Source organism: Canis aureus, chromosome 3, assembly GCF_053574225.1.
Source record: "Canis aureus isolate CA01 chromosome 3, VMU_Caureus_v.1.0, whole genome shotgun sequence".
Classification (NCBI taxonomy): domain Eukaryota; kingdom Metazoa; phylum Chordata; class Mammalia; order Carnivora; family Canidae; genus Canis; species Canis aureus.
In genome coordinates this window covers 2,083,432-2,097,297 of record NC_135613.1, presented here as the reverse complement: position 1 = coordinate 2,097,297, position 13,866 = coordinate 2,083,432, and positions in this window count along the sequence as shown.

Below are 13,866 nucleotides of genomic sequence, written 5' to 3'. Positions count from 1 at the left end.
CCAAACTGTTTTGGAAGAAAGAGGGTGGGAGATGAATGTTTAGATTAAAATATATCACAAATATTATATATATACATACATATATATATATATCATAGGGTTTCACTCATATGTGGAATATAAGTATTATACTAATATAAATATATTTATATATATCATTATAACTATATATTTATATGCTTATATGATATATTAAAATATATATTATATATATAGCATCTCATACAGTTTCATATGTGGAATATAAGTAACAGTGCAGAGGATCATAGGGGAAGGGAGGAAAAACTGAATGGGAAGAAATCAGAGGGGGAGACAAACCATGAGAGACTCTTAACTAAAGGAAACAAAGGGAGGGTTGCTGGAGGGGATGACGGGGTAACTGGGGGAGGGCAATAAGGAGGGCATGTTATATAAGGAGCACTGGGTGTTATATGCGACTGATGAAATCACTGAACTCTACACCTGAAACTAATGATGTACTGTATGTTGGCTGATTGAATTTAAATAATAGTAATATATATATATATATAGCACAGTGATTAAAAGCTAAAAAATAACAAATAAATAAAAGTAGGTTGAGTCCTTGTTAGGCCACTCACAAGATATATGATCCTGAGAATACTCCTTAAATTATTTGATTTCAAGGTTTTTGCTTGGTTTTTTTTTTTTGTATTTTTTAAAAATTTGAAATGATAATATCTGAGATGTTTTCTCTGATAATTTGAATAAAATGATATATAACATATTTAGCAGAGTTCTTATCCTTTGGTAATACTGAATAAAAATAAATGGTTATTCTTAGTGTTGTATTGAAAGGTCAAAATTTACTTAAAATTCATATAAATACATATGGGTAAATATGTGTGAGTACATATATATACAATAGTCTGAAAGAACATAGAAAAATATAACTGTCATTTATAATAGTTGGGCTATACATTTTCTTTTGTTTTATTTTGGGGAAGGAGAAACAAAAGTAAATGAATATTTCTTTAAAAAACAGTATTTGGGGAACAATTTAATGTTCTAAACAGTGGCAGATAGATGGCATGTGTTTTGTGGAAAAGCTTATATTCATCAGTGGTATTTTCTTTGGTAGTGTGTAAATATTTTTCGTAAGAGTTTAATCAATATTTACATATTTATTTTAATTGACAGATTTATCTATTTATTCAGTTCTAGCAAAGCCAAGCCCAGAGCTGGTGTGATTTCTGAGCTATCTGGTCATGCCCCCTAAAGGGGACAAATTTGCTTTTAGTCAGCTGTTGGATTCTAATGACTAATGAGTCTTACTTCCTATTTGGCTTTGCACACATCAATTACTCCTTGGAATCTCAATTTCCTGTCTGTTAAAACATTAGGGTTAGAGTAAATAGGTTTCAGAGACTCAGACATGCCATTCTGTTTTGTTTTTCTGTATTTGTGTAGAAACATATGACGAATCTCTTCATGTACACCATCCAAGAGAGGAGCAAGGAAATGGCTCTGGGGAGGGATGGAAGCAAAGAGAATAAATAAAGGTCCCATAAATCATGCACAACAGAATGTGCTGGTAAAAGGCATCTGGGTGAGAAAATCGCCCTTAGTGTGGGCAGGATTTGATCTTCTGTGCTTTGCTGCAACTTCAATGTCAAGTCTCAAGTTCACAGAAAAGCATGATCCTTCCTCCTCTACTAGAACATTCTAAAAATGTGTTAAGTAATGGGGTTGTCACTGAGGTGTAGAGGTGCAGAGGCTCCAAGAGTTCAAAGATGCAAAGAAAGAAAGGTGACTTCTCTGAGGCAAAAGACTACGGTGATTCGGAAAAGACTTCCTGAAATTCAGCCTTGGATCTAATGCACTTGAAGTCCGTCCACTCTTTTCTTCAGGCCAAAACACAACAGAGGCATATGGTGGAAATAGAGGAAGGGGAAAAGGTGAAGTTCCTGACACACGTGTTCCCTGGTCGTTGGGACACGCTGATCCCACATCAGAGTGGAGGTTTACTGTTGCTATGTGTTGGAAACGTTCATGTATTGGCTATTTCGTTCATTCAATAAACACTTATTGAGCATCTGTTATGTTCCAGATATTATGCAAAGTGCTAAGGATACAGATACCATGGAAGACTTTAAAAATCTGTGGGATGAGAAAAGAAGCTAACAAGCATAATTACATGGATGCATTGCGAAAACTGGGAGAAATTAAGAATTTTCGAATTAGAAATTTGGAATATAAGAGGGAATTGGGAGGAATAAGGGTTTCTGCCCGGAAGCTGTTATTTTGCAGTAGTAAGAGGGAGAACAGATCAATGATGTATGCTATGGTGGTGGAGACAGTAGTCAACCCGGGCAATTTGCTCCAGGATTCATGTTCTGAGTCACTCTGCTATGCGGCTTCATGAACTGTCAGTAGCTGTCATTTAAATAATAATAACAATAACAGCTAAAATGTATTGAGCACTTACATGTACACTCACTCTCAATTGTCACATTTAATCCTCAATGCAATTTTATGATGTAGGCATCACTTTAAATTTTATTTTACAAACAACCAAACATATTAAGAAAGATTAAATAATTTGCCCAGGGGTTGCAGAGCTGGAAGTAGCAGATCCAGGATCCCAGCCCAGTTCTGATTAACATCAGAAACTATGCTTTTAATCACAACTTATATTACGCTGCTGGCATGTCATTTCTCCTCATAATCTATGCCTCCTTCCCTCACATTGAGCATATGTCTGGTGGGTATTTCAGATTCTGATTTCCCAATGAGCCAACATCTTTTTAAGAAAATATTCGTTCAACTTTATAGTATATAATGTTGTTTGTTATAAATTAATCTTGCTATTTTAATAAAAATACATTTTGTTTTGACTCTTTTTTTTTCAATAAAGCGTTCTGTGAATGAGAACTTCACAAACTGTCAATGTACACACATGACTCCTTTTGCTTTGAGTCAAGACCAAAAGAGGCCACGATGAATGGGTCAAGAATAAACAGGCTTTAATCTGTGACCATAGTCGTCAGCTATGAAATAGAAGACTGGAAATGCCCTGCTCCAGCCATCATGGGAGTAGCTCCTGTCCCTTGTGACACCCCTTGGATCCCCCTGAATACCTTCCAAAGAAGACTTTCCTGATACTCATGCTTGGTTGTTCAGTTTCCATTTCCCCCACCTAGCTAAGAGTCCTGTTAGCTCTGTCTGACTTGTTTCGGGCTTCATCTTCAGCATTAACACCTAATGTGGTATCTTAAAATATGCTTTAAATCTAACCACATCTTACCTCTGTCACATGATCATCATTTCTCATCCAGTCTCTATTTCTACTCTTACGCTTCAACAGTCGCTGGTCTACAGAGTATCCAGAGTGATTTTTTTTTTTTTTTTTGGAAAGTTGATGCTACACCTAACATGGGGCTTGAACTCATGACCCTGAAATCAAGAGTTGCATGCTCTCCTGACTAAGTCAGCCAGGTGCTCCCAGAGTGAAGTTTTCAAAGCACAAAGCAAATCATAACATCCCCTGAAAAGCCTCTGGTGATTTCCATTTGCACGTGGCATAACACCCAGCTTCGTATGCTGGTATAAACATGAAGGGTTCCCTTGTTCCTCAACTTCTTAGCCTCCGTATCGCCCTTTTTCACAAGTATTTTCCAGTCATTCTGATTCCTTGAACGGACCAAAGCCATATCCTTATCTTGAAACATTTAGGCCTGCTGTTTGCCTCAAAATCGTCTTGTTTCAGATCTACACGTGACTGGGTCCCTCGTATCATTTCATTTCACTAGAATGTATTCTCTGAAAACTGAAAATGTGGCTATTTTCTATGTACGCGGAACTAAGGAATAATAATGCCTAGCAAATATTCAAGTATTAATTGAATCACTGACGTATGCATGTTAGTGTATCGTAGACGGTGTGCCTACGTGGAGTATCATCAGTTAAGAGGCCCACGTGGATAAGTGGTGATGAACATTGGAAATAAACTGGCTTCAACAGCTTAATATATCTTTTGGGGGAATACGGGGTGTTACCTCTTTTCCCAGTTCACTTGACTCTGTGTGGGCCTATAATACTAGTTAGTTTAATTATATTTTACCTCCCAGGAACATAGATCTGATGGAAACACACAGTTACAGACGACATAAAAAAAAAAAAAAAAAAAAAAAAAAAAAGGAAAGAAAGAAAACAACATCTGATGGAAGTGAAAGCAAGTGGAAGTTCATGGACAGGTATCCTCAGCCAGTATCCTCTTTCAAATGCCCTAACTTTCCAGGGCCTACCTTTTGCTTGTGGAAGCTTATCAGTTGCCTTCTGTTGCCAAGAGCCACAAGACTGCCACCTTTATGGGAAGGATATGATCTCAAGAGCTTAAGGTGAAGCAGAGGAATTGAATTCAGTCCCAGGAAAGTGGCATTAGAGCAGCAGGTGGACTGTTGCAGTCTTGTTGGTGGGTTCCGATGACTCTAGCAGATGTTTAGACAGTCCTTTAACAAACAAATCAGGTTTATTTAAAGGCGAGGAAAGTGATGGATAGTGGGAGGTATGGCCTCTAGTCAGTGTGCCAGGGATGCTATAATTTTTAAAGAAAAAAAAAGATAAAGAATAAAACCATTTTGAAGTTTCCAGTAATCTCATATTGTCTTTGTATCACTCTGACATTTTAAATATTGCTGCTGAGTAAATTTCTCCTAAGGTATTCTATTTACATTTTAAAAAGCCAAAGCATGCAAATATCTCTATTTTGAATCTCTAAGAATGTAAGTTACACAATCAAAATGAGGTTCCTTAGGGCCCATCTCAAATGTCTCTTCTTGATGTGTGTGTATTTCCCCAAAGTCTCTATGATTTGGGTCAATTGATTATTGACGCTTAATATCTTCATTCTTCAAATGGGGATTTGTTATAAGCGGACCCCAGTTAGAACAAAGGCAGTTTCATTACACTGGATAATTATACTTTTGGATATAATTGTCTCCATTGGGATCCCATGAAAACTTAAAGCAACAGAAATTTTTAAAGGCTATGGATATCCTTCTATTAATTGAGAATATGATTTTTAATAGAGAAAATCCCATAATAAAAGAAAATGTTTCCTTGTATTATATACCCTGGAAACAATGGTTTTCCTATTTATTTTATTTACTCCCTTATACTTTTATTCAGTGTTTAGTTATGCTCCAGTTTAATCCCATTAAAACTATTAATACTGTTAGGTAATTAAAATTCACTTAACAAAAAATTGTCTTCCTAGATACATTTCCCTTTATACATATGCCTTTCTCTGCAATTGCAATATGGGAGATTACTGACCTTTAACATCAGTAATAACAATATCTGCATGGTGTTTTCTGGTTAACTAGGTGCATTCACTTCTGCTCACTCACTCGGTTCTGTACTACAATCTATGTTCAGTATCAACGTGTTCATTTTACAGGTAATGAAATAAGGCTCAGGAGTTAAAGTACTGACCCGGGGTCATGTGGTTAGCAAACAAAAGAGCAAGGATTTGGAGCTAAACCTGCAAAATCTGAAAGTGTATATTCTCTTCCTAAAAAAAATCATAGGAAATCTATGATCATATGAAGTTAAAGAGTATTTGGGGAAAGAAAAGAGTGGTCGATAAGGCAATTCTTCTCCCTCCACTCTGGAAAAAGTAAATTGCTATTTTCCACTAAAATTATCCATTATCCTTGTAGAATTCTGATTCTGATGCCCTGTCATAAACACTCATCTCCACATAGACTCAGGATCTCCAATTTTTATCTCCTCTTAGTCTTATTATCATGATAAGCAGGTGTAATATTAAAAGGGGGGTGTTTTCTCACAATAACGGGACACAGTGATGAGCGTGTTAGCCCCGCACGACTGGCAGGGAGAGGAAACCCAGGGAGCAGGTTGCTGCCCCTACTCAATCACACCATTTCAAATCTCCAACTGACTTTCAGGGCGCAGCAGCTTCTAGTGGTTCTCCGGAACAGAACAGTAATCCCGAATGTTATAAATAGGTTGTTTGGTCAAAATATTGACAACCTAATTGAAAAATATATATCCTACTGTTTCACTGTTTGCTAGCCAGTGAAATGAGACAGAAACCCCAAGGAATCACAGAAGGCTTCATATGACCTGCCACTTTGACTTATGTAACTGCATCGCCCCTGTGAATGAAAGTCCTCGTTTATTTTTAGTTTCTTATTTTTCCCCATCAATTTGGTCTATGAGGCAACTGTAAACAACAAATGTTGAGAAGACAAAAAAAAAAAAGTTGTTAAAACTTTCTCAGCTTAAGTCCTCATCTGGGTTCTTCTTAAAGAGACAGAGAAGAAAATTCCCCCACGTAGCTTTACCTGGCCCCAAGTCCACACAGTAGAGCCACGGCATTCCTAGAGTGGGAAATAAGATATCCAAGCAGCTAAGGAACAGAATTAAGGTTGTTTCACAGGATGGGGGCTTGGGGAATGTCCTTCACATCTGCCGCCCTGAGTTGATTAATGATGGATTATCTACAGTTTATGTATATTACAAAAGTGCAATTTGCTGACTTGACTCCTTGGTTTTGTCATCGTATTAGGTCGAACGAACACTGTTTGGGGCAAAGTACTGAAGAAGATCCAAATCCGAATGAAAATGAAAGACAGGAACGCTCACGACCTACACTGATTGCAGCTCAAAGTGGGGTCTGTGGAGGAGCAGCACAGACACGTTACTCAGGTAATCTAAGCTTTGGCTTCCTCTTGTTAAACTGGGGATAAATTGCTTTACTTTGAATCTTATCCTTAGACAAACACAAATACAACCCTCCCAATATGGTCCACTATTTCTCCATCTTTAACTCAAGGCTAATCCTAAGCCTTACACTTTTTTTTTTTTTTTTCACCACATCATACTGTATCTTAAAATAATAATCTAAATTCCTTTGGGGCATGGCTTCCCTTCCCAAAACTTCTTACACATATTATCCTGTTGTAGAGACTACGAAAATCTCTATTCTTCTAATTAACATTACTGGAGTTTGTAGAGAAAAGTCATATGCTTAATTAAAAGAAAACAGAGCCAAACAAAAATACTACATTTAAGGAGATTTCCTGAAAGTCCGTTCCAGGTGTGCCTCGTATTACCCATGACTTTAGTCATAGTCACATGCTCCTCTCTAACTCTCTAACAGGGGGTGTAGGAAAACGTACAATATTTTTTGGTTGCCACTATATTTTTCACACTGATATGATGTTTTCAACTTTTTCTTGAGTAAATAAATAAATAATGTTACATGCATTTTAGTACAGTAAAAAGAAGCCAACATGACTAAAGTAAAAAAAAAAAAAAAAAAAAAAGTAAAAAAAAAAAAAGTATTGAAGCTTGAGACCCTCTAAGGAGAAATTGTATTTTCTTCAGAGAAGTAGATGTAAAGAAAAGTCTTTCTAAAAGACACCACTCCTTCCCTTGCTTTGCATGGGAAAGGATGGAAACACACCATCCTTTGCTTTTTACAGTGAGTCAACCAAAAGGAGGCAAATTTCAGTTATATGAGATGTTGATCTTGACCTCAGCGGCCACTGAACTGCTGATGTCAGCCGCCCCTTCAGAATGCACGTTGTAAGAGCAATAAGCCTCAATTTATTTAAACTACCAGTTTTTTGAAGTTGAAACTGTCCCTAATGAATACACTCAAGTCATTAGGGCTGTGCTGGATCTCAAACGAGCTTCCAGTTCCAGAAATAAATTCCAGATTCTACGCTATGCTTATGTCATTTACTCTTCTTTTTTTTGAAGTCCCTCAGGTAAGGTGCCTATCTCTCTGCCCTGTTGCTGAATTTTAAAAGCCCAGTAAGTAAGAAAATGGATATGATTATTTGTCCCTTGCAACCTAAAGAGTGTAACAGAGGACACCTTCAGAGTTGGCCCAGCGCCGTAGGACAGGCTCGAGGAGGCCACTGAGCCTCAGGGCCTCGTGTAGGGGAGGCCTATGCGGTTCTCTAATCCAGTGTTCCTCACACCCGGTTACACACAGAGTATGCTACGGAGGAAGAGGGGGAGAGAGAAAAAGAGAGACACAGAGAGAGATTTCCTGGCTTCTCTCCAAAGCAACAGAATTTGTGGTAGGAGGAGATAGTTGATGGCAGCCAGTCTGAAGGAATAAGATACGCATGTATTTTTACATGAACCTCTCCAGCTGGATCAGTGATTTCCAAGGTCAGTTTCACAACTGGAGGAATTCAGGTCTCATAAAGGAAATGACGCGTTGGGGGTCAGAGCCGTTGACCTGACTGATGGCACAACCCTATTACGAGGCTGCCCATCCCAAATTCGTCCCACAGAGCACCTGCCTGAGGTCCTGAGATAGTTCTTTCTGGCTCTTTCTCTATGAGGAACCTGAAAACTGAATATTGGGCAACCTCTTTGCACATCCCCCATGTGTTTCTCATATGCACAGACTGAGACTCATTTTTCTACCCACCTATAGATAGAAAGTAAAGGGAGAAGGAAAAAAGGGAAAAATGTGAAGACCCACTAGGTGAGGTATAGATCTCATTCGTTCCTTTTTAGGGGACCAGCGTAAAGTTCAGGGAGTTTAAGAATTACTTAAATGCACAAAGCTCTAGAATAACAGAGCTAGGATTACAAATCATCTGAGTGCCTTCAACCTCCATGTTCATTGTCAATATTGTGCAGCTACTGATGAAGGACGTGCGGCTTGCTGCACATGTCGTTTAAATAAATAAAGGACTTTGGAAACAAGGATTTGAAATCCAAAACAGCCCTGACATTCTTTACTTGCAGGTGTCTCAAAGCCAACTAATGCCTAAGTGTCAGAGTAAGATTTTAGAGTTGGTTTTGTCCAAATATAAATCATACACCGTTTTTCTTTAACAACATTTGCACTGAGCTTGAAAAAAAAAAAAAACTAGAAAAAGCAGAAGCTCCATATTGATGCCGTTTTCAGGGCCTCTAATTTAGTTTCTATCTCAAATTCTCCCCTCCACTGTAGCCCACGGTTCTTCCAACTGCAGAGAATTTGTTTCAAAGCAGGAAGATGAGAAAAGACACTGTACCTTAGGTACTGATTCCAGATTCTCTCCAAATGAAAATGGTCAAATATGAAATTCTGTACAGAACAAATATGCCAGGGGCAGGAATAAGACAGGACGATCAATTAAGAGAAACATCTTCCTAAGCCTCGCGTGCCGGTGTTACACCGTTGACAATCCCCTCTAGTCCTACACAGAATCATGGAATTATTTGATGAATGAATCTTGATTTCCCCTACACCCAAAGAGAGTCAACCTCGGTGATCTCCGAGGCTCCGTAAGGGGAGGTATGTGACCTACCCAAGTCGTACGAGAGACCTGTTTCTCTAGCTTTGGATGATAAAACAGAACCTAACTGGAGTCACTGGTTCTGCTCTTGCTCTCCTAAAACTCTTTCCATAGCAGCAAGAGTTTAAAAAAAAAGTAAATCAGATCTTTTTTCTTCTCATTTAGCCCTTGAGACTTCCCTTGCCCCCTTATCTGGGGCCCCACCTGCTTCTTACGCTCTGGCACACTGGCCTCCTCTGTTCCTCAACACGGCAGTGTGGCCCTACCCCAGAGCCCTTCACTTGCCATTCTCCCGTCTAGGAAAGCTCTTCCCAGATCTCTCCATGCCTGACTCCTCCTGCTCAGGTCTCTGTTCCCAAGTTCATGCCTCAGGGACACCATCCCTGTCCAGCTCATGTCTCCCTTTAAAAAAATTCTGATAAAAAAAAAATTCTGATAAAGATACATAAAACACGAAAATGTTATCAACATTTAAGATGATAGTTCACATGTTGTGTATTCACATGTTGTGGAAATAATCTCCAGAATGTTCTCATCTTGCAAAACTGAACCTCTGTGTCCATTAAATAGCAATTCCCCATTTCCTTCTCTCATCAATTGGCAATCACCATTCCGCCTTCTGTTTCTGTGTGTTTGACTACTCTAGATGTGCCGTGTACGTGGAGTCATATAGTTATTTGTCTTGTGACTGGTTTATTTCACTTCGTGTTGGTCCTGAAGGTTCATCCTTGCTGTAGCATGTGTCAGGATTCCCTTCTAATTTAAGGCTGAATAATATTCAGTTGTACGTATATATCACAGTTTGTTCATCCATTCACCTGTCAATGGACATCTGGGTTACTCCCACCTTCTAGCTATTGTGAACAATGCTGACGTGAACAAGCGTATACTATTGCCTATTGGAGAACTTGTTTCCAATTCTTTATGCCCAGAAGTGAGCTGCTCAATCATAACATTGTCCCTCTTTTTTTTTTTTTTTTTTTTTAGGAATTACCATACCTTTTCCCATTATGGCAGCACCATTCTACATTCCCACCAACAGTGCACAAGGTTTCCACTTATCCATATCCTTGCCTATGCTTATTATTTTCTGTTTTTGTGATAGCAGCCATATTAGTGGATGTGAGCTGAGACCTCTTTATAGTTTTGATTTTCATTCTCTTAGTGATTAGTGATGTCGAGGATCTTTTCCTATACTTGTAGGCCACATGTATATCTTCTTTGGAGAAATGTCTATCCAAGTCCTTATTAATAGATTCTTAATATTTCATGTCTAACCTACATTTGATAAATGTAGATTGTTTACAAAGTTCTCTTATTATGATCATTGATGTAAAAATACCATTGTACATAAATATTGATTGATAATTCTGATTTTTCCCTCAGGAAAAATTTCCTAAGAGCAGAACTACAATTACTAGGTCAAGATGTATGAACATTTTATAGGCTTTTGATTTGTGCTTCCACAGCTTTCCCGAAGTGATACACCAATTTACACTCCCACCAGCAGGGTATAAAAGAAATATCTCCACTTTAAAGACACAGTAATAAGGGTGTTATGCACAAAACTGAAAAAAAAAAAAAAACAGAAATAAAGTTACTAATTTGAGAGCTAAATGTCCTCCTATCCTGCCTTGACTCACTCACTAGAATGTTTGCCTTTTGCTCTGTATAAATTGGCTTTATTAGCTCTCATAATGGAGAAAATGTAGTGCTAAAAGTCTTCCCAAGAGCTAAAATTCACACATCAGTCTTTTCTGTGCTTATGTGTCATAATTATTTAGACATCATTTCTAAAGAAAACACTGGAGTGTAACTATATCACCACTTGGAAGACAGTAATGACTGATACCTTCTCAACTGAACATGAGGTCTCTCTGGTCTTGATATGGGTCAAAGTCAGAGACTAGTTATAAGGCAATTCCGAGAACTTAGAGAGAATCTGAATATTACAGACTAGTGTTCTTCAGCAACTTAGGATTTGAACTTTTGTGTCTGTAGCACTCTTTGAAATATTGTTGTAGAACTTTCTACGGCATTGTGGGAGTGATTCAAAGCCATAGACAAGTCAGTGATATTAAAATATAACTTCTCTCTTATTGTCTATCGAAGTAATTCATGGCTATTTCACTGTTCTCTTGGTTGTCATAATGCCTTATGCAGCAGTGAGTCTTCAGCCAAGGCATTAAAGAGCTCTACTCACACTATTTCCCCACCTGTAAAATGTGACATTGAACTGCATTCATGATTCTCAAACTGAGTTCCCCAGAGTCACAAGGGTGCTGCAGTAGAGCAGTTCATTATCTTCTGGGATGGGGTGGGGGTGATCTATTGTAAGATTCCTTACAATATACAATCTTTTAAAAATAAAACAGCAAGAATCTTGGACTAGACTAGGTATGTGTCTAACCCTGAGTCTATGGCTCTACCCTTTCCTTTCCACGCCTCATTACACTTAGCAGCTAATGTTCATGATAGTTACAGGCAATAGAGAAAAGATTAATTTCTAGTTAGTTACTTTTTTCCCTTTTGAACTCTAATACATATTTTCACAATATTATTACTAGTATAAATCATATGATACCTGAGGTTTTCTGGCCCCTTTCAGATTGATCTATCTACTAAAGCCCCTCTTTTAATCCCTATAGAACCCCAAGCTCTCTAGTAGGCAGATTTCAGCAAACAAATGTTAGGTAGAGAATGGGGAAGGGTAGAGAGATGCCCTCCCTTGATCACTCTGTTTCTATACCAGCATCTGTGTGTTCTCTCTGTTCTGAAAAGTATCAAATGAAATCATTTCCTCACATCCCTTAAAAATCCTTTTTCACAGAAGGCATTGTGTAGTGTAATGTACTTTATGGAATATAGAAGAATGGGCTTCTGCTGGGATTGTGGGAGTTGGGATATAATAGGAAATTGGCTTACATCACAACCATAACAACTTCAAAATCCACATTAAATAGATGGTCTTTAAAATAGACTTCGGTTATCCCACCACGAAAAAATTTAAACTATATTTCAGTCATAATTGCCTACTTCAAAACCTCTCAAGATGTCATTCTTTTACTCTCTTTTCCTATTTCTCTTTTCCCCACTCCCACATGGACTGCCAGGGAGTGAGTAGAGTCTTCTTAGTGAATAAGGAGGAATCATTCATTTCTCTGACGCTCCTGCTGCAATCTGCTCCAGGCCCACCTTCATATACCCAAACCCAGCAGCACAAAGAGAATTTCCAGGTAACAGGATCCACTCTCCTACAAAACATTTTGTTTGAAAATAATTGTGTTCCCTTTATTTTTTTTTTTTTCTGTCTGAAGTTCTTTGAGGAAGATCCCTATATGACGATACCCATAATCACCTGAGTCACATGGGTACTATTTCATATGAGTCATGTTTCCAGTATGTTGAATTTTGTGCTACTCATGATTTAAATGTGTTGTTTCAAATAGTTTTCCAAAGGTATTTTGCTCTTCAGTGACCCAAAGTTGTTGTTCTTTTTCCCCAATGTTTCTTTTAATAACACTCTTCCCTGATCTCCAATGATTCAGTGTCCTAAGTGGGCATTCAACAGCTATGTCGAATCCATTTGTAAAACCTTTATTAAGTTTAACAGCAAAGTCTCATAAGTTTGGCTTGGCTAATCTATCAATTTAAGGCTCATTAAGATAAGGAATGACAAAGCTGGAAAAGAGTGCCTCTCTTTTCTTTGAAAATACTTATAAAATCAAGCACTCAGCTGTTTCTTCATTGTATGCTACTTTGGAAAAGTCAGGCGAGTTTGAACTGTCAAAGCCATCAAAAAACCTGCTGAAATGCAAAGGAAACAATGACTACCCAGGGAAAACAGTACATCGTAGGACCCAGGAGTCTGCTTTTCCCATAAGAAGGGAAGTAAATTTTGAAAGGGTGAAGTTGGAGCCAACTTATTCCATTTGACATCTGCAGAAGATTTCTTAGTTGTGGGGCCATGTGGTGAGGAACAATATATTCATTGCTAGAACAACTGTCTTGTAATGACTTCCCTTGCTTCTCCGGGATCTGTGCTTCTCCTGTATCCTGCCCACCTCTGCCAGCTGTATTGTCCCTAATGAATCAGAAAACCTCTCCTGGTTTTTCCTCAAAACCTTCAATCATCTTTATGTGGGTAACTGCTCTGATATGGTGATACAGTATAAAGAAGATGGACATCTGAGTGAAATAAAATCATGTTCTGAAGTATGGATGCAATCCTACTCAGGGATCCTTAGAACCATTACCCAGATGCTCTGACTACCTAGATTTCTTTGGAAAGCAGATCCTGAGATAGGGACTTAGTTCTTATTGTAGACAACTGGGGATCAATCCTCCTGGCTGTTTTTGAGGTACTATGTGGGATGTGTCATTCTGAAGGATGACACATAAAAAAAATGTTTGTTCATGATTCCCATCCTCCACTAGACATGTGACCACTAGGCATGCCAACCCCTTATATGTTTGGACTGTCCAATGTATTAGCTGAGCAAGTCGCCAGGATTTTTTTTGGGGGGGGAGGCATTCCAAAGTAGAAAAAAACAGAGATTTAAGGCAAAAA